The following is a 14331-nucleotide window of genomic DNA, read 5'->3' on the forward strand; positions in this document are numbered from 1 at the left end:
AAAAAAAAAAAACACATCCAGCAACAGAAGCTGGAAATGATCACTAGGTATTCCATTGCATCAGGCATCTGGATTTTGTTGACATGTTGTAAGTAAAGGACAACACTAACCCCACTCCCAATAAAAATAAATAAATAAATAAATTGGTGCTTAGTTTCTACTGGTACAAAGGGCATTTGATGGAATTGATACAAGTATGCAAAGCAGTAATCCTGCATTTACAGCATTCATGGCTTTCATCACATATAATTGCACTCAATCAATTAGCTGTATTGTGCTCAGATCCGTGTTAGACAAGACTCTGAAGGGAGCAGTAATAGGCCAGAGCTTGGTAAGCCATGAGTTGTGTAATTACGCACACTGCAAGTACCCTCACATACTTAGCTTGGATTCAGCTAGACTTGAAATAGCCAACACCCACCTGCTGCCATGTTACTTAATCATAACCACATTCTTTGAAGCCACTCTTAACAATTTAGGGTTGGATTTTCAACTGTACTGTGTGCAAAAAGTATGCCTAGTTCTAGCAAAGATATCCTTTTGAAAGCCAACAGGGCTTGTACTTGCAGCTCATGCCTTTTTCCAAATCCCACTTGATAAAGAATAAAATATTAGCATGCATAGTTACCAAAGTGTCCCACATCTTGGATCCATATACCTGATCTCAAAATTGATCATTAGAGACAAATCAAAGCTCCCAGTTTCAAGATGGGTTATACACACACTGACATTCTGATATATTTGAGAGATTAACCCAAATTTAAGTGTACAAGTTAACATTTTTCTGGCTATTGAAAACAAGTATTTATTAATACTTCTACCCAAATTCTTCACATCTGTCCTTAATTCCACACGAGAACTGGCAAACCTATGCAGGAAACTAGCACTCCCACTGTGGTACAGTGAATGGAGCAAGTGGCAAATTCATTCTTGTTCTACAGCATTAAGCCTAATAAGGATCTTGCTGACATTAAACCTCAAATATTGATGCAAAAACTGATAGAGCTATAATACATCACTGTTCTAATTTTAGATTGTTAATAGCCTGCCTTCAGAAGCCAGGGAAGAATAGCATACAGTTATAAACAGCAGGAAGAAGGCACAGGGAGGACAGGGCCACAAAGCTAGTTACAATATAGTGAAACAGGAAACAGCCTTGTTGCTAACATGGAACAGCAATTGGATGGAAGAACTGAGGATCTGAGTGGGAGAGGAGACTAACGAGACAGGCATTATTTAAGGAGAAAACTGCTATATTTGTGGGATTAGGGGACAGTTTTGAGGTCTGAAACTGAATTTTGCATATGTGCATCTTCAGGGGGGAGGGGTTTTGTTTGGGGTTTTTTGGGTCCCCCCCAGGACAGGGCTTGATCCTGTCACTTGTGAAACCTAAGAATGTGCATCCATGCAGTCTCACCTAGCAGGGTAATGCCCTATCCAGAGCTCCATACACTGACACAGCTAAATCCTGAACAGTAAGCTGAAGATGTGCATATGCAAATTTCAGTTTGAGACCTCAAGACTTGAGGAAGATCAGGTTCATCCTTGTACCTTTCTTGTGTACAGTTAATTATTCATATTTAATACAAAGCCACTAATGTATTTAGATTTAATTCAAAGATTTTGGCATCTTATTTTTCCCCTGAAGCCCTTGTAAAAAGAATCATTTACCAACAGATCTGTTTTAGCACTTACCAGAAAGTCTGTAAAGTATTGCAATGATACAACTTTACATTTAAAGATACTTAAATTTACAGCACACCTATGACTCCCACCCCAACAAGAGTTTGGGGTCATGTACTTCTGTTAATCAGGTAATCTACAGCTTTCCTCAACTTCAGTTTGCCTGAAGGTTCAGCCCTGAATTGTGGAGCACCTGCAGCCCCTGGCCCCCCCGTGAAGTATTCTTCACTGAAGTGATTACCAATTTTTGCTTTAATAAAAAGGAAGGATGGAGCTCAAGATGATTTGAAAGCTTTACTCTTACAGTGTCCTATGCTAGGGGACAACACAAGATCTATCAATAATACGAGTAAAGGTTGTTTTGCAGGATACAGCAAGTTGAGCTACTGGATCAACATACATTTGTTGGGAAAAGAATGCAATAGCAACCAAGAGGATTGAAAGATTACAGGTAAGTGTGTGGAAATCAAGCTGAATAGATAAGGCACAGTAGTGAGAGCAGATATTGTTAGGACTTGCAAATGGGGGGGGGGGGGCGGGAAAGCATATTCAATTTTCAGACTAGAATAACAGCATTCTAGAGGTTGCAGGTCTATCAACTCACCTGCAGTTGGAAGGTGAAATCAACAAATTCATTGTCAGCAAGTCACCACGGGGAAAGGGGACACGCACAAACAAAAGCCACTGATAATCTGAATTTGGAGGGTGAAGAGGACATGCTCTGGCTGCATCCTAGAAGAGGGGAGAGAAATGGGAGAAGCACAAGAGGAACGCAAGACACCTGGACAGCAAAGAGACAGGAGAATGAAGATAAAATACTGAAAGCATATTAAAGAGGAAGGCAGGCTAGAAAGAGAAGAAAAAAAAAATCCAGTGATTTCACAAAGTGAACATAAAAGGAAGAGTAAGTGTGCTTATGTAAATAGGTATAAAAGTGTTTCTAACAGCAGACAACAAACCAACCAACCTGAAAATGCTTAGCCTTTGCTTGGAGGGAGTGACATATCTTCCATAGAATCCTTTCATATGCTATTAATCAGCCTTGCTTTAGTTTTGATACATCTACTTTAGGAATTAAGTCTGACTTGAGTATCTAAGGAAAAAAAGGCGACTAAATAATTTAATCTTCACCCATACTAAAAGTCTTTTGGCAAGGTGGGGGGGGGGGAAAGAGGGGTGCCTCATCCACAAATACAAATGTTGTATTTATTTGTATGTTGTATATAGTAGTAAAAACAAAAGACAAAAACACAGCAATAAAAACATTTAAACAAAAAAACCCAAAACACATTTTGGGTAATACAGGATTGTCTGAAGAGACCATCTTTTCAGGAGAATGCAGAAGGTTGTAAAGCTTCTGCTCTGCAGAGGTACACAGGAGTCCAGCCCCTTACCTTTTCTGCTTACTCTGTGCAGAAAGCTCTTAGCACATGCTGCCAGATGTTCTGGAACACAGTACCCCTAATAATATGGGTCTACAACTTCCCATTGACATGGACACTCCGAGGCTTTGTTGAGAAGGGCAGCATATTAAAAAACCAAATAAAGTAAATACCATGTTTGGTTAAAAACAGGTTCAGGAAGAGAACTAATCAGCTTAAACACAGGAGATCCTCAATGAAAGAATCAGTACAGACAAGAGGAAGTTGATATTGGTAGTTTGAGGAAGTAACAATTACTTTTTCCATCTGGGCAAGCAGGGGCGGGAAAAATCTATGCAGCAAGTGATACCCAACCTTCAGATAAAGCTCAGAAATGCTTTACCCAATGCATGATTGCTCCTTGGATCTGAAGAGCACTTTGTCACTTTTGCCAAGCCTTCTTTTCTTCCTTAAGAGAACATCCACTACAGCTATACAAAGACTTGTTACCTCTGAACTGGACTACTCAACTACCTTTTATTTACTCATTTATAAATTTAGGACATTGCAGGATCCAATTCTCTCTAGGGAATACTAGTTTATTTTTATTGTGAGAGTATAAGAAAGACTGGCATTAGAACAATTTTTCCCCTTAGGATATTATGAGAGCGACTATATTTATCCTGCAGCAATGACAAGTTATCGGCATTCAGCTTCTGGCCATTCATTGCTGCACACAGACAGAATGCTTCCTGTGCCACTGCCATGCTGCTGCTAGGCATAAGTGAGTGACAGGCTACAGACAACTTGCCTAGGAAGGCAGGACAATTTAAGCTCCACATTTTCATCAGTCTTTCTAAATGGATTTTCAGAAGCCTTGGTTTTTATTTATTTATTTTTTAGCTGGTTTGTTTTCATTTTCAGGTGAAATCCTGTTTGGACTATAAACCATTTAAATGGACTGCACTTGTTCATTCATTAAGTGGCAAAGGAGTCACAAGACTATGTCTCTGCTCACCCTCCTCCCTAAAGAAATGAGCTTTATTCAGAATTTAAGTGGCCTTTGACCTGGTTTTTCAGGAAGTGAAACATTTTGCAACAAGAGGGTAGAAGAGTCATTTGCTTACTCCATTCCAAGGTCTAGAGCTCCTGTGGTCAACTGGAAAAAGATATCACTCTAGGTAAAGGCCCCTAAGCACTAAAGTGTTCCTTTTGGGCTCCATTAAGAATTTAAACTATGACCATTTTTAGAACACATTTCAGCCTGCTTTTCTTATTTGATGCATTTCACCAGCCATTAGAAATGGCCTTGATGTGTTCCAATGAGTAGCATGAGGGATTTGTTTTAATCTTTGTTTTAATGGGCATGCAGCTCCTCAGAGATGAGCACAATATCATTAGATAAAATTTGGGAAACCAGGCATGCAGTTCACAGATTCATCCTAAAATTGGTTGTGGGATGGAAAAAAACTCTTAGTCTTTGTAAAGATTCTTTTTACATGAGAAAGCACAGATGACAGGCTGTACACATTAAGAAACTAATAAACTGCTTTACAGGCTGGGATTACCCAGGATTTCTAGGGTCTAAGAGGTTCCTTGGAGGGCCAAGAAGCTTAATACAATAAATTTAACCATGGGGACACAGAGAGACTATCACATTTGTTGTTCACTGTTGTATGCCCTCAAATGCACAAAAAGGGCAGGTATCTTCACGAAGTGAAGTTTAGTTTTGGTAACTCAGCTACATTTCTTAACTGGAAAAAAACCATACAATCATTGCAAATAGGTAATTTTTAAAAAAGGAAGAGAAAAAGAAAAGAAAAGGCAAGATACAAAATGGTCATTTGCTGGAGGCAGCCTAACCGAAAGTGAGCAAGGACTCTTCAAAAGGTGCCCTCCCCCTCCCCCCATAAAAACCAACAAATTCAAAGCAAGATGTGTCCAAATGTGATTAAAATTGAAGTTGCTATTAGGAAGAGAGACAGAAAAATTTGCATGCTAAAAAGATTTAAAAACAGGAAATCAGTTAAAAGCAGCAGACAACAAAAACTATTCTTTATTCTCATCTTAACTTTTTAAATAGAGAAGCTGATTAACTTGTGACTAAGTCCTAATTATGACAGGAATGAACAAGTCTATCTTTTGCAAGATGTAGCAGACTCAACTGATTTAGTTTAAATCAGTTTATTGAATTTCTGTCCTAGATGCCCTCCAAATACAAGTCAACTCATAGTCCCCCAGCCTCTCGGGATGCTTTGCACGTCTCCGCACCCCACCCCCCTCAGATGGACAGGCTAGCTTTGGTCCAAGCAGTCTGCTCCAGCAGGGAGGGATGCTCTAATACCCCACAGCTTCTAGCCTGAGCTGCTGTAGGCATGGGGCTTCATTTCTGAAATCAAGAGAGAACAGCTGTTCACTTGCTTATTAGGATGCATCTTAGACTAACCTGCAAAGATTGCATCAGTTCAGCATCAGAATTTGACTATCTGTGTTTAACCCATGAGGTTTAGGAGAACTCTTTACACTTCTCTCCTGGTTTCTGAGGATTGAGGTTGCACTTTGAACCGACTAACAGAAGTGAAAGTAGATCATATCTACTAACCACAGGGCTTCATGAACCAACAAAGAAAACAATCAAAGTGTGAAAGCTGACAACAGACAAGGTTCTTTGGGTGAATCTGATCTTTTTTATTAGATCAACTTAAACAGTTGGAAAACAATTATTAAGCAAGCTTTTGGGTTCAAAAATCCTCCATCAGGTTAAGGAAGCTTCAGCAATTGGTGTGTGCTCTTCCTGGATGGAATGAAAAGTAAAGAAGCCAGAGGCTGGGCTGTCTGCATACAAGATATGTAGTCAGTAAAGATGTAGACTGAGGAGTCAACGGGCAAGAGACAGGATGGGGGGGGGAGGGGAAGAGAGAGAGGAGGAGGCTGAATAGTGGAGAGGTATTTGGGGAGTCAGATGTCAGGCAGGTTATAATACGTCATAAATCCAATGTCTATATTTAGTCCATGGTTTTTAGTATCCAGGAGGTTGATGAAGTAGAGTTCATAGGCTCATCTCTGGGAAGCTTTTTAAAAGTTTCCTTTGAGGATCAACCTATACCCCTAAAGCTGACAACAGTAATTGTAAAGACCATGGCCAATTAGTTGTGATGCTCCTCTATTATACATCTCTGCTGTGTCTTTTTCTTTGAAGAAGTTTAGCAGAATCATACACTCCCTTACAGCCCAAAGCTCCCACAGCTCATATTCCTCCAAATCATTTTGCAGTTTGACTTGATTTTCCCCATCTGGTTGCCAGTTCCTCTACTTTGTGTTTTTAAATTTGCAAATGATGACAATACAGAGTGGAAGTAACACTAAAAAAAGTGCAGAAATAAATTTAGTCACCCCAAAAAAACCTACGAAAACTGAAGTCAAGATTGATTTGCAGCTTTCAAAAAAAGGAAGAGACTGTACTAGAGACAGATGTGTAATACTCGCTGAGAATTTCTTTTTCTAACTTTTAGGTAGACTAAGCAGAAACTTGCTCCATCTACACAAAATGATTTACAACAAAACATTAAATCACCAGTCCCTTCAACCCATATCAGCTCCCCCCCGCCAAATCTCTCTCACATTATACAAGAGTAATGAACATCTCATTCCATCAGGGAAAGCACTCTCACAGGTCCAACTCCAACTAGCTACATAGATATCAACATAAGAGTACATAAATGAGGCTCCACATGCTCAAGTGTCATTTTTCAGAGTCAGTTGCAGGACTAGGACCCATGTCATATCTACAAAAAATGTATACATTTGAACTTAAAAGCCAAACACATCTGTGCTTTGGTGGGTTAATCCTAAACTGTTTCCCTTACTGATTCCTTTTGGTGTTTTTATACCTATGGAAGTTAATAAAAGCTGTCCAAGAGACTTTAAACAAATCTAAAGTCTTTTCCTTTCTAATTTGAAGAATCTCCATGCAAATGCAAAGCTCTGGTGCAGCTGCAACATTCTTCTTGCTGGATTTACTTAGGCTCTTATTTGAAAGTTGCCTTCAAAACACCCTTATCCCCTCTCACCCCCATACAAGTACCTATCAGCCAACGTAATCAAAGTTTTCAACCTGATCTAGTTGGCAGGTTTGCAGTGGGTTAGAAATCCATCCTCTTTGCAGTGAGGTCACAGGAATAATTACTTAAGTGCTGATAATCCACTAATGCCTCCCCACAATTCACTCTTGTATGCCCAGAAAGGGCAAACATTCACTAGAAAACAATTACAACAGTCCATCTTACTGAGACACAAATACTAAGCAGATGCATACAGTCTCATAAAGTACTAGCAATGTATGCAAGACCACAACACCAGTTACCTGGGTAAGGCTTTGTAGTGTCAATGTTCACAATCTAATTATGCAGGCTAACACTGCCATGAAGACAAACCCTACATTCATACCAAGGCATTCTGCATTCATGTCCTAATATGGAACTCACTCTTGGACCAAGTTCTCACCCAGCACTGCAGTTAGTGAAGCTGGTTTAGTCTAATTATGTCCTCACTTACACCTGTGTAATCACAAATCAGGCTTTGGGTTGGGAGACAGTGGCATTACAGACACAAGTCAGGAGAGATTTTGGCCTGCAGTAGAAGTCCCTGGATTTTCAGAGAAGCTAGCTATGTAGATGTTTTCTGGATACAGTTAAATGCAAACACAAAAGCCTTTTGAAGTTGAGCTGCACTTTGATATGCTTAGTCATAACAGCAATAGGTATTCAGAGTTCTGTGGTTAGACTAACCACCTGAACTTAAGAAGCACTTTAAGAAACTTTCCTTTTCTCTACTAGCTTCATTCACCACCTCTTGAGAGGATATGCAAGAGGGGGACCTCCCAGAAAAAGCTTATCAGGCTCCTGTCCACTCACTGGTTGAAGAATTTGCCTAGCAATGGTTATTTCAAGATTTTCTGCTACTACATGCCTGGGTAAAGCTGTAAACCGTTTCCCTTACTGATATTTAAGCCTAGACCACAAAGTTCAAATCCAAGAAACAATTGAGCAGCTTTGATCCAGAGACAAAACAAGCTGCAAAAGAAAGCTCACCCTACTGAAAAAAAGCTCGTCAGCCACACTAGGACTTACAATATAACCATACTTTTGTTGTACTGACCCAGAAATGTACTTTTAGAAAGAAAGATACTGGAGGACAAAAAGAATAAAGCAAAACAAAAGTCAACCCCTCAGCAAATTGGAAATACCCATTTATCATACATAAAAACAGTCCAAGAAACCCATGCATACACCACTTAAAATAGCACCTTTTTCCTCATATCTTCACATTTTCCAAAGTTTTTCTCACATCCCTGTCTAGTCCTTTCAATACCCCCAGCCCCATACCCCATCCCTCCAACCTACACTCGTAGTTCGATAGATTTTCTTCCAAAGTGCACTCACTTCGTGTCTCTTCTACACTAGGTGATCCTTACAGCCATTCTCCATGTACTCCACCACTTCCACAGGATCAGCTCACCACCTACTCTTCCCCAGGCCCTTGCTTGCCTCCCCCAAAAAGAAGAGTCCCTCCCTCTCCCTGCACCCCCAATCCAGCAGTACCTCTGCTTCCTCAGACTGGATAGAGAAGCTAGCAGATACTCCGGGTTTTTCTTCTCTCACACCTTGCAGTCTCTGGGAAGGAAGCATGCTGTCAGGAAGGCAACTCTCTTCTGGCTCCCTCTACTGGTCAAACCACAGGCTTTTATCTCCAGGAAAAAGGAGGGCTAAGAGTTCACATCATCTACTTCAAAACACTTCCAGCACTGATTTCTGGTCTTTCCAAAGTGGAGAGAGCACTGCTGTTCTGTTCCCTGCAACCCAAACTAGAGGACAAAAAAGTCATTCTGACACCTTCCAAAAGTATGGTTACACCAAAAACTTCTGTCTTTCCTACCTCACTAGTTTATAGCCACTCCCACTTCTGCTGGTGTTCTTCCAAAGCCCCAGCTGGTGGCCATGTGGTTAAGTCATGTGATTATACAGGACTCTCAGCTTTTTTAAAAAAAAAAAAACAAGTTTAATGTATGCAGAAAACAGCTTGAAAAAAGTGTATCCTGACAGCTGAAAAACAGGAAGAAAAAACCTCCAAAACATATTTAGAATAGGCATGACTGGGAGGGGAGGGAATGTGCTGATTCAGGAGTTTGGACCCAGGAATGGGGACTCTGCTGTATTCATTGGAGTAGAGCAGTGAAAACTGCCTTGATTGAACAATTGTGTTGCTTTGTTGATCCCTAAAACCCTTATTTTGCCAACATGCATGTATGTTTTTAATTCTCCTGTTGTGCCTAATTTCCACAATGGGATCAGGAGCCAAGAAAGTAAGATTTATAGGGTGGCACCTGTGGGCTGAATAGGGCTGTAGTAGTATGTTCTAGGCAGACAAAAGATGAAATATTCAACAAGTGAGAACCTTTTTTCTTCTCAGTAATGCAGGATTTTCCAGTATTCAACATGAAACATTGATTTGTTATTATGTGTTATTATCTTTGTACACAGAACACAAAAAGTAAGGAGACATGACTTCTTGTGCCATACACATTGTACCAAAAAGAGTCACACATCATGTCACTGCTAGAGATTCTCCACTGCCTTGTATTGTTAAAGGTTTTCAAAGTTCTAATAAACTAATAAAACAAAAGGCTAGTTGTTGACTTTTTGAAAATTTGTTGCAGACATTTTCACCTGTGAGGGCCAGACAGTGGAGAATTGGCTCCCTATCTCACCTTTCACCACTGCAAATAAAAAGCAATTACTTTAGTAGCTGACTTCTGAGATTCTATAGAGAACAATACCTCTTTCTTTTTACCTGAGGTAGGTAAAATGTTGCGAATGAAATCCTTTTTTTATGTACATGGGTACAGGTGCATGGCTTAGATTTTAGCTGGATATATGATAGCTGTATTTATTCAGCTCACAATTCTTGATATCTTATGCACAAAAAGTCTGGTTCTATTAATACTTATGCCTCTAAGCAATCCTGCATTCATAGCATGTGTAACTGTTTGCAGCAATAGGATCAGTAAGGGAAAACTGCATGTAAATTATTTTAATTCCATAAACTATTTCCCTCCTTTTTCTCAGTTAACATTCTCCTCACATGTGTCAGGCTCTTAGGTGTTGATTAAAAGATTGCAAAGAGTATAGAGGTAAAAGAAGCATATGTTTTAAAAAAAACCAAACCATACAGAGTGAAATACTCCTTTGAGTGGCATTTTTATAAGTTTTTTCCAATTAGAAATGACATTTAATGTTAATTTTTTTTAAGTTAATAGTTTGATGTTCAAGCTCAGGTGTGTTTGCCTAGTAATCACATAAATTAATTTTCAGGTTTTTAGGCACTATGAAAGGTCTGAGATTGGTGTACCATTTTAAGGTCTCAATATTACTGAATATGAATTTATGTTCTGTTACAAATGACATAAAAAATATTTATAACAAAATGTATTTGGTTTTAGTTTGGGGTTTTTGGTTGTAGCTGTGTTGGTCTAAGGACATAGGCAGGCAAAGTTCTTTGGGTAAGAATGTAAATACATGGAAATTAGGAAAACAAAAGGTTTAGTAGGGTTTATTTGGTTTTAATTTTATTTAATTGTTTCTAGAGTATTGGGTAGGTTCTGTCTTACGCTAACTTCAACCAGCTTCGATCAAGCTCTAAAATAACAGGAGTAAAAAAAAAACTCATCAAACTAATGAAAGATAACCATAAGTGTTATTAAGCATGATAACTAAAGATGTATCTTCAAAATTAAGACTTCCTATGTCTCTGAATCCTGGAGGCTGTAGAGGGAAAGAGGCAGAGTATGTATGGTTCTCAATATGCCCTGCTTAAATACTCTTCCCCTTAACATTCACTCTCTGCTACTGTGATAGGATACTGGGGTTAATGGATCAGCATTATGTGACCTTATATAGATCAAAAGGAGTTTATGTGACCTTATATGGATCATATTTTGCCTCATGGTTATTTTCAATATCTGTAAGTACTGACATTGACTTAACAATTTTTCCAAGTTCTTTGCCATGCTTTAGTATTTTAAAGTGATGCTTCTTACTAGTAGCTGGTAATTGTGAGCCCCTAAAAGTGGGTTCACTTCTTCACAGAAATAAGGTAAGTTCAATGCTACTAAGAATTTGGAAACCATGGGCCAGTCTAGCATGAATTCATACCTATAATCAATTTATTTGCTTGTATAATATACTTAGAATTGGAACCTAAAATCATATATTTGCTAAAGATCTTTCCTTCAGTGCAGTTCATTGTAAACAAATTGTTAGCTACAATATCACAAGTAAAGTCAGCTTTTGGATCTTTGTAATATAAAATGCTTCAAGTTTTTAATTATGTCAAATACTAAATGCAAAAACAAGCAATTCCCCTGTCACTGCCAAAACCTTCAGAAAGAAGGTTACCTCATGCAGCTGGTTAATGCACAAATCTCTGGTCTTTAGAAAATCCTAGTGAATGCCAAAATCTGACAGAATTGGTAGTCTGTGTCTGAAAAACCAAGGAGCATAAACATATCGGGAATAGAGCCATGAAGTTCTGATTTAATGTAATTTTGGAAAGGTCATACTGTCCTTAACTGCAGCACAATGCCTGCTGTAAGTGCTGAAAGCAGAACATTAAGACAAAGCAAAAGAAAGGGATTGAGAATTAAGGCTCCAGTCTTGCTTAATAGTCTCCTAGTGGACTTTGATCTCAGCTGAGTCTCACTGAAGTCAAAGATACTCTCATGAGCACAGCAATGCACAACAGTAGTGCTCACTATAGAATGGGGACCTAAATCTGCCCTTTAAAGTACTTGTCTGGCCAAGTTATTTCACAGGCCTCTGAATAAGGAATTACATGGTACATATTATTGTTTTTCCTATATTTCAATGAATATGAAGACTAAGGCACTTCATAAATATAATTTTTTAATAGAAATGTAGTTTTTACCTACATTCAGCATAACAGTGTGTTCATTGTAAGTCTGCCACAATGAACTGCTGCAGAGAAGGAATTAACATTTTTAAAAATTTATTATTTATATCTTTGTTCTAATGGTAATACAAAAATAGATATGCTACAAAAAAGGGAAGAAAGATATCAGTATTTTCTGATTTGCCTTCTTTTTCTAACCAGGTTGTAGTGCTTGAGTGATGTGTCAAGACTTTACATTAGAAGAACTGAATATCTTGGATTCAAATCATTATACACCTGAGCCCTGATTCTGAGTTACTTACATATGTCAGTGTTTTCAAGGTTGAGTCATTGATAATGTATCAAGTCAGCGGCTGGCACTGACTGCCATGCTGCTATTTGGCAAATAAGGGAACTATTGTCACCCTAGAATGTGTATAATAACTGTAGTCTCTTGCCAAGTCCATAACAAAGTTTTAAAAAATCCCTATATTGTACAACTAATGCTATATTTCAACTCTACCATTTCCATATGATACAGGGAAGCATTTTGTAGTAAGTAACTGCCCAACCGTTACTTGCGTAATGTGTTGTATCAAATGAAATTTGTTGCTGGGTGTTTAAATGCCACCAAAGACTAGCCTATAATGTGAACTTTTATCTATGTTTATAATTGACAGTCGTAGCCTGCTAAATTCAAGAAGTATATGTGGAGTCTGTTTCCTTTGATTGTTTCATTCTATCTATTATTATACAGAAATCTGTCATGTTATCTGAACTGAGTCTCATCTTGGTGATACAAGCATACAGCCATGAAACTATCCCAATCTAAGAAGAAGAAGCATAGTGCTGAACATCAACCAGCTACTGAGGACAATTCATGCCCAGGTTGGCTTGTTAAAGGGAGTTGCAAACACATGGAACTTTTCAGGACACTCCTAACCAATAATTACTCATCGTTCCAGTCCACTAATTTGGTAATCCTAAAGGCAACATATTTTAAAATAGTACAAAGTATTGCAAATGTTTATGAATCTATTCTAAGTGTCATGATATCTGGTGTTTTTCTTAAAGCTTTAATTCTTGAATGATGTTATTAAATGAGAATCTTGGTTTTCATTTAAAAATAAAATAGATATTTTCACCTTGACAGTTGCAGAGAAAATTTAAAGAATGTTAGCCAGATACAGCTGAAAAGCTCAGAAACCAAAGACAGTTAAACTCCTGCACCATTATTCATTATAAAATTTAATGACTAAAAAAAAATTTTGATTTTTTTTTTAAGCGAGTTTTGACTCCTGATTCTCAGTGAAGTGGGCTGCAGATTAAGCATTGTAGTCTATCCATACCTTGACTGAAGTCCTAGATGTGTGATGAACTGCACAAGCACTCATTTTCTATACAGTATAATTATTGCAAAATAAAACATCTATCAATATTTTCAACACAATTTGTCTTCCTTTGGGGTGTTTTGTAATTAAATTATTAAAATCCTGCTTATGCTGTAATTTGGCCTTTTCCTGATAAGTATGTAAATATATGTAGGTTTGTTAGATCAATGGCTCGCAACCTTTTTTGACTCAAGGCACGTCTCATTAGTCTCAAGACACAGCTCAGAAAATGCTAGTCCTCAGCTTAAGTTCGTTTTCAACCACAGAAAAATAAAAGATCAATTTTTCTGTTGCTAAGTTAGAAAGACCCCAACAGGTCAGAATGTTTTCAACATGGTGGATTCCTATTTGCAATTTCTGGGTTTATTTTGTGAATCATATGTATGTTTGCATACCTAACAGTGTAGCACCTTTACAAGGATCTCAGCACCCTTATATAGATCCTCTAAAAGGATCTCACAGCACCGTGCATGAACAACACGTGCCCCTGGTGACTGGGGGGGCACAGTGGCAGCGGGAGTGCAGCGGAGGAAGCACAGCAGCAGTAAGCAGGGAGCTCCTGCAGATGCTACTGGCATTTTTGGGGGGGGCGGGGCAGGGAAGGGGAGGGGGAGATGACAAGTGCCAACCAGGGGTTGGCGACCACCTGTAGATGCTGCCATCAGTGTTGGCAGTACCTTTTCGTAGGGGGTGCACTGCTACACTGGGGCATGTATCACCAGTGGCACCCTGGTTAAGAATTTCTGTGTTAAACCAAGATAGAAACTAGAACTGCATCCCCACAAGTGGTAACGTATGGTTTGTGGTTTCTCAAAGCCTTTTGAGGTGCTGCAAAATTTCCATGGTACTCATGATTCTGTTTGCCATGCTGCATATTTGTAGCCTGGTGGCAAAATTAGATACCAGAAAAATCCCAGTATCTAAAAAACCTGTGCCAGAAAAAAGCAGGG

General features: G+C 38.7%; 1 long non-coding RNA gene across 1 annotated transcript; it reads left to right on the forward strand.

Annotated features, from left to right (window-relative positions):
• The first annotated feature begins 9783 nt into the window (after nt 1-9783).
• LOC109321324 lies at nt 9784-13211 on the forward strand. Its single transcript, XR_002104041.1, has 3 exons — nt 9784-9898; nt 10958-11063; nt 12748-13211. It is a non-coding gene; the product is annotated as an uncharacterized LOC109321324 (long non-coding RNA).
• The last annotated feature ends 1120 nt before the right edge of the window (nt 13212-14331 follow it).

This window comes from Crocodylus porosus, unplaced genomic scaffold, assembly GCF_001723895.1.
Source record: "Crocodylus porosus isolate Cpor-Errol unplaced genomic scaffold, CroPor_comp1, whole genome shotgun sequence".
Classification (NCBI taxonomy): domain Eukaryota; kingdom Metazoa; phylum Chordata; order Crocodylia; family Crocodylidae; genus Crocodylus; species Crocodylus porosus.